Raw genomic sequence first — 8,150 nt, 5'->3', positions numbered from 1 at the left:
GGATGTCCTTGGCCTTTCCTACACACTTCTTATATTTGCTTACAGTTTGTGATATATATATATATATATATATATATATATATATATTTTTTTTTTTTTTTTTTTTTTTTTTTTAATTAATTAGCTAGTTTCAAAAGGTCAAGTTCCTCTGAGTTCTAACTCCACTTCAGTTCCTATTTTCTCACAAGGTGACATATTAGTTCCTGATTGCCCCATCAATAACTGTATCATGCACCAGGGAAGACTTTTTTTTTTTTTTCAAAAACATGGGAAAATAGGTAGCTAACAAATAAAAATACCAGAGCTTTTAACAAAAGGAAATTACCAGAAAATTAGCAAAACAATTACCAAAAATTTAACAAAAAAGTCTTTTAAAAATGACAGTGAGACTACATTTCTCATTATTAACATCATATATTATGGATTAATAATGGTGTCTTGTAATCCCATGATGAGATGGGCCAAATAATTTGGCATAACATGTACATAAAAAAAAAAATGCATTAATTCCTTCATTTATTCATATATTTAAATCAGTGATGCTAGATTGACATAATATTTATTGTGAGACTGCACTCAAATTTTTTCACAGCATTTTAAGTAAAGTATTAAACTATTCCTCATTTTGCTGAGGATCCACTGGAAGACCCACAAGGACCTCCGGGGGTCCCTGGACCCTACTTTGAAAACCACTGAGCTAAACTGCCCACGTTGGGGTTATTTTCAAATCTACATTTCACAGCTCTATGATGTTAGGACGATGACTACACAAAATTCCCTAAACACTCCATTTCAGAAAACAGACGACAAGTCATTCACAGTACAGTCGTTTTCATCAACAGTTATCCTCATCATCGCCAAAACTCCAGTCATCTCCAGTAGCTGCTGCTCTAGTGCCTTTAGGCAGGTACTCTCGTTTCTATGGCAACCAGTGGAGTGGGGTGTTTGAGCAGATCCAGTCTAAAGATAGAGCCCATACAAACAGACCAGCTGGGCAGTCCATCCGCAATGATCATTTTCAACAAAGACGAAGGCAGAGAGAGAGAAGAGGGGTGGTTGGCAATAACAGAAAATGAATGAAAGAGAATGTTCGATGCCAGACACACAACCTTGATGAACAATCACATGCACTTGTTTCATTGTTGTGATCAAGATGGGAAGGGAGAGGATACTTCTTTTAACACTGACTTATCCAGGAAAGCTTGACAGAGCTCCTTGCTCTTATCTGGCAACATCCTGTTCAACATTCACAGGGTTACACATATTCATCCTGGGAGCCACTCAGTGCAGAACACTGTGTCAGGACAGCTCAGTGACAATATCTGAGAGAAGAGAGAAGCTTTCCTGAACCTCCAGCCCTTCAGTCATAACCCCACACTTCTAACCAGAAAACTGTTGCTGTCACCCAAAACGTGAATGATGAGATAACAAGGGTCAGGGTGAAAATGACAATCACTATGCTAAGACAACCACTGGTCTTAAAGGGGTAGTTCACCCATTTCGAAAAATCTTAATTCACTGTAGCACAGTAGTGGTGCTATCTTCCTCTCATTGTTACTGAGTGCTGGATACTGGCTGGATGCTGCAAATACTAACTGCTAGCCTCCTGCCATTGAGATGGTCTCCTGACCATCAGGTTAACATTCAAACATTCAAACAAACAAACAAATGAATGAATAGCCACATTATTAAATGAACCAAGAGTTTGATGCTCTAAAGCAGAAGTTTTGGATTTTAGTTTTAGCAAGGTGCATCTAAATTAGTGACACTGATACTCTGTAAACCAAAAAGAAGCAACCAAAACAATAATGATAAAGTAAACTGAAATTATAACGTTCTCTTGTATGATAATTAGTTCGGTTAAATGTAATATTGATTAAGTTAAAAATGTAAATGTAATATACACAGGTGTACACCCCTGAGTGAACCACAAATGACTTTTTCTAAAATGCCAACATGGACAGAGTTTAATACTGTAAATGTTAATACAGACTTTGAAATTCTTGTCTTTATTGAATCTCCAAACTTTTTTGAGGTGTTGCTCAATATAAACAGAATTGGAAATACCTATCCCTATTATTCAATAATGTTTTATAGAATATGTGACTATGTTGATGTCTGTCTTAGCTACTGAACTCACAAACCAGTTAGACAGCAACCAAGAAAATGCAATCCAAAGATCAGGATAGCTTTTTGGTTAATGTTAATTAAGGTACCATCATGGATAACTGTGAACAAATGTTTGTTAACTTAATATCGGGCAAATTAGCAAAGCCACAAGGGCTGGGCGATATGGCCTCAAAAAGGTGACAGTTTCACGAGGGTCCGGAGGTGGGAACCCCTCCTCCTATAACGGGAGTTGCTAGTTAGCTGGAAGACTAGGCCCTTACATAGCAAGCATATGCTTAGAGCTAAATGGCTAACGTTGGTTAGCAAAACAAGCAGACCATGCTGGAATTAACATTAGAACTAGCTAATGTTAGCTGGCTAATTAGTTCGCTATCTTGCTAATGGAAATTCCAGCATCATATGGCCCGCTTGTCTTGCTAACTAACGTTAGCCATTTTGCTTGAAGCATAACGTTATGCAAGGTCTAATTTAACGTAAGGTGGTTCCTTCAAACTAACGTTAAAACTTTCCATCGGACTCGGAAACCAGGCGTCTCTTCCAAACTACGCGATCCACGTGAATGGCCCGACTGACCAAAAAAACAAACAAAAAAAAAAAAACAAAACAAAAACAAAAACGCCGATTGTAGCCGAAAGGCGACAAGTTTGCATGCCTGAGAAGTGCGACTCTAACTCTGTGCTGTCTGAGAATAACTCAAGAAAATACATATTAAATACTTTTAGTTGCATTTATTGAACAACTGACAATCAAACCAAGTTTAAAAGTATAAAATATGACAAGCAAGTCCTCCTCGACTGAATCTACTTTGACTACCTCAGCTGCAGCAGCAGCCGCTTCTACATTTGAGCCGTCCTCCGTTTCCTCAGCGTCTCTTTCCTTCTTGTTGCAGACTGGAGGGGTGGAGTCACGTGACTACACACGCTGTACACCTAGTACAGCGTCTTAAAGGGGCATGAACTGGCCTACCTACACAGCCAAAAAAAGACAAAAAAGACAAAAACGACGTTTATTTTGTTTTTTTAAAATACCGAACATACCGACATGACCAAAGTGACAACGGTTATCGTCATAAATTTCGGTATCGGTAAATTTTCGGTATATCGCCCAGCCCTAATCAATATGCTATTGCTAGCTGCTACCTTTGAGCAAAGCTGATGGCTTCACAGGAAGTTATGATGAACTGACCAGACACTGTAATGCTGTGTGCTAATTCAGAGTGTGGTCTTTGGAAGACTAAATGCGAGATAAAAATAAAACATTGATTCCATTCAGTCCTGAGAAGGCATCAAGAGCTGCAAGGAGCTTAACAGGCAATCCAAATTGTGCCATAGGAAAGGTGCACACTCGGTGATCACCACAGAAGTTGAATAGATTCATTTCTATTTCTGCTGTGATCAGGCTTTCAACTGGATGTGCAGAACTTCAGGGCACAGCCTGAAAACAGCGCGACATACAGACCAGATCCTGGTCAGCAGCTGTCCTGGGATCAGTCTGTTTATCACAGTTTTGTGCAGAGCTGATAGTCACAATGTTTCTATGCTGTGGAGGAGATCCAAGGGGATCCAGTCCTGTGTGATCGCTGAGCTGCCTCAGTGCCGAGTTTGTGCACGCAGTGTTTGCACCTTCTCGACAGGCTATTAAATTGTTCCATTAGTTTATGAAGCTTGTTGCCAAAAAACACAGAAGTTGGAAAGTGCTCTGAAAACTTGATGATGGACGAAAGTGTTGGAATTGGTGTGTAAGCAGGATTGACACAACATGAGGTCGTATTTATTGTTAAATGTGCAGCGATTTCAGAGGAAAAATACGGGCTTGGTGTGCAAAGACCTTAAAATTGACGTACACAGTCTTGAAATGTGACCTTTGAAGGAGGAGGGCCCTGAATTGGGACATAGCCTGTGATTATGCATGACAGTGTCTAAAACAATGAGGTCTATTGGTGATGAAAGGATGAGACAATTATGAGTGTCTGAAATTTAGATAAATTTTGTCCATAGTTTTGTTTGGTTTGGTTATTTTGATATAATGTCTACAATAATTAGAATACATCTACAGGCCTATGCACTGATTGCCATCTTTGGGATCCTGAATGAGTCAGATCAGTTCAAATCTGTGCAAAAAGAAATGATTAATTTCACATCTTCACAGCCAGACATTGCCTTCTCCTACAGTGGAAATCTCTAAACACTCAATCTGTGTCACAGTGGCTCAAAGATACTGTTTCTCACAAACTTTAGAGAATGAAATGTACAATGAGAGGATTAAGTAATTTTTTTTTTCACAAATGAAAGAAATCAAGCACAAATTTATCAATAAAGAAAGACAATTCCAAGAAAACATTTGCAAAAAAAATCTTTAACATAGTAAAAAACAAAACAAAACAAACAATAAAACAAAGATTTGTAAAAAAAAAAAAAAAAAAAGACAAGACAAGAAAATTAGCCAAAAACCCTTTAAAATTGGAAAAATGATTCTAATTATTAAAATGATATATGTAGAACATCAGGTCAGTGTTGCTGAGATGAAAATTTCTTGATATAAAGTTCCCAACAGGATAAAATCACTTCAAATGCGGGTGCGTGGCATATTGAAAGTCAACTTGGACGTCCAGAACATGAAGTTTGAAAACCTCTGGTCTACACAAACAGGCAAAGATGCAGCACCACAACATGCCTCCCTCACCACATCAGCATGTCACATTCTCCACCTGCTCTCTAATGAATGGAAATGTATGGAGCACTGCTGCCTATGTGCGCATTGCACATAGGCAGTGTGTGTGTGTATAAAGAGGCCTTCACAGCACAGCCACCCACCCACTCACATTCTGTCTTGGACGGGAGTCAGGCTCGAACAAAGCCTGGGAAATGCTTCAGGAGACATTTGCTAAACTGTGAAGATTTTCAAACAGTGGAGCATGGAGGAATGCACAGCCTGTAGGCCTAATTGTTTGACATGAAAATGAATTATTACCATCTAAACACTGTGTATAATGAGAGTTCATATTTGCTTTACTGATACTTGTGTTTACTGATAAGTGTTTATCAAGTAAGAAAAAAACCCAGGCAATCTCTACAAATGTTTTAAGAATAAGAGGGCTGCAAATGCTGAAAACTCCAAACATGCGTAGCTTGGTAATTTTGCTTTATACTATCCTGATCTGTTGTCATTGAAAGAATAAGACATGAGCATAAAACACAGCGCTGAGGAATCTCATTTCAGAGTTTGCTTGTAGAATGTTTTGTTGTATAAAATTTTCATTAGATGCAGCTTTGCTCTTTTTTTAGGCACTCCAACAGCAGTAGTACAGTAAACCCTCCTGCTCCAAAGTAGGTATAGCCTGTACTTTGTACCTGCATACAGATACAGATACAGATACAGAAGACTTTACTGATCCCCAAAGGGCAATTCAGTTTCTGCAATCCCCGGATGCATACCAACCATTCACACATGATAGAGACATACAAAAGGCAACAAGCATCAGGACATAATCGTGTTGCGTGGAAAATGCCAATCAGTGCAAATAAATATAGGTAACACTTTACAATAAGAGTACAACATTAATTATTAACGTTAGATAATGCCATAATAAACATTAAGTAACAGGTAATAAACATTAAGTAACAGTTAACTAACAATCAATAAAACCTTTCAAAACCTTCTGCCATGGGCTCCTGGGTTTCAAAGTGTTCAATAAAATGGTGTGATCATATGAAAATAAAGACACATTAAAGTGTCTCTACAATGTTTTATGGTCTTATGTCACACAAGCTGTTCATGTTTTGGACCTGCATTGATCTATTTATGGGAAAATACAAAGGCCCCCAAAGGATTTTTTGCCTAGGGTCCCCCACTGTCTTGGTACAGTACTAACTACACCAGTGTTTGTATGACAGGTGGCTGATGGATGGATGGTATGGTTGCTCACAGGCCTGTCATAGTTATTAGCTGCAGCATATCTTGCCTCACTGTGGTTTTTGGCTTCTTACTGACACAGCCCCATGCCGCTGACTTCAGTGACATTGCTAGCTAGATAGCATCAGCTGACTGAAATAGCTCTGGTGTAAAGCATACTGTCTTGTGAACACACGTGTCCCTTGGAATAACGCACACTCCAAGTTCCTGGCAAGGTGGCAATCACATTGCTGAACTGAGGCAGAAGCTCTGTTGCATATTTCCCCGCTGATGTCGTTTGTTTATCCAGTGAACTGACACTTGTCACAAGAGAGCTGTGGTAATATGGGTGTCAATGGGCCATATGTTTGCTTCAACACATTTCATATTTGATTGATTGCAGAGATGAAACCAGATGAGCAACATGTTGACCCTCATCTTGTTGCAAAAACCAAAAAATGTAAGAACAGGAGAGCAACAACTTCAGACTGGAATACAAACTGGGTAACAAACTAGATTTCTAAACAGCCACTGTCCCCCTGAATAACAAACAGGATTGGCTCAGATTGGTAGAGAAGGTGGACACATAGAAGGCAGGGAGAATGTGGAATAGGGAAAGAGAAGCAATAGATGAAAACAGAACTGAAGGAGGGAGTATGACACACGTCACAGTCATACCAGACTGAAGCTGTACAAAATTATTTTTACCACACTAGGACAAAGTTTTATAAGGACCAGGTGTCAGACTGTTCCCAAGTCTGTTCTTTGTTGAACAATGATTTATAATAAATATATAAATAAATAAAAACTTTAACATTGTGAAAATGTTATTGTAATTCTAAATATTCACAATGTGAATATACTGAGCAAAGTAAAATAAGTAAAAATCCCATTCATTTTCCCCAGATGCAATGCTCCGTGACAAATTGAGCATTTACAGCGCCTGAATGAGCATTAAACTCCCCCTGCTGAATCATAAGTATACAGTATACAATTTATAACTGCATAAAAATGAGCAAGCTTGTACTCACTATATCCAAAACATACTGTATGTATTATTTTTGGCTCTAGACACAGACAAACATAAGATCCTAAACTGGGTATGCAGATATTTGGATTACCCATTATTTGATTAAGAAAGTTAAGCTTGACTGTACACTACCATGGTCATATTCATATCATTAATATGATATATATCACATTTCTAAGATGGGCAGATTCTTTTACATAACAAGGAAATACGCTCATTCCTTCCTCCTTCTTTGTTAATAGTCCAGTCTCTTGTCCTGTGTCATGTAAACTATTGCTCAGTGGTTTGGTCATAACAAAAATAACACAAGCCATAAGAGCACATTGCCCATTGAAGAACATAGGACTGTGAAGAGATTTTTTTCCGAAACAAGATGGAGATTTTTTTTAGAATATGACTTTCTAAAGTGCATGGTAACACTTATGGCTTTGTAACCTCACAATCTGATTAATTTTCGTGACTTTACAATAAAAAGAGGTGGGGTAAAAATCTTATTACAACCTTATTTTACTAGTTTGTAAGATTTTGGTCATACTTCTGGGTTTTAGGGTTGAAGAATCATAAACACTCATAACCATAACACCTGGCACTCCTCAGCGAGGCACCTCTCTCTGCCCTCAACCAGGCTGAAGGCCGACCAGTGAACGGTGATGTGTTCCGCCACAGAGCTTGATCGACCTAAAACACTTCCTGGAGTTCACCTACATTTACTCCAAAAAAATGTATTCCAAAAATTAAAAACCATCTGTGTGGTGTATATTCGAGGGGTCAAAATGTTTTATGGGTCAAATGTAGTTTTAAGGTTAAATGGCACTTTAATACATTACAATTTTATTCACTTCCCAGAGGCCTACTTGTCAAATTAATTAGAAAAGGAAACATGCAGGATCATCTTGGATATGTTGAGCATTTTGCCCCATTCTGGAAGAATCTGGCCAGGATACTGAAGGGAAAAACTGACTAACAGATCAACAGAGAGGGGTGGATGGATGGGAGGATGAAAGAGCAGATGGGAGATCTGTTTTCCAGCAGAACAGAGCGACAGGACAGCTGAACATACAGCTGAATGCCACCATGTTACTGCTGGCATGACAAGACC

This window comes from Myripristis murdjan, chromosome 20 (assembly GCF_902150065.1).
Source record: "Myripristis murdjan chromosome 20, fMyrMur1.1, whole genome shotgun sequence".
Taxonomy (NCBI): domain Eukaryota; kingdom Metazoa; phylum Chordata; class Actinopteri; order Holocentriformes; family Holocentridae; genus Myripristis; species Myripristis murdjan.
The sequence above is the reverse complement of the archived record's forward strand: the minus strand, read 5'-3'. Positions refer to the sequence as shown.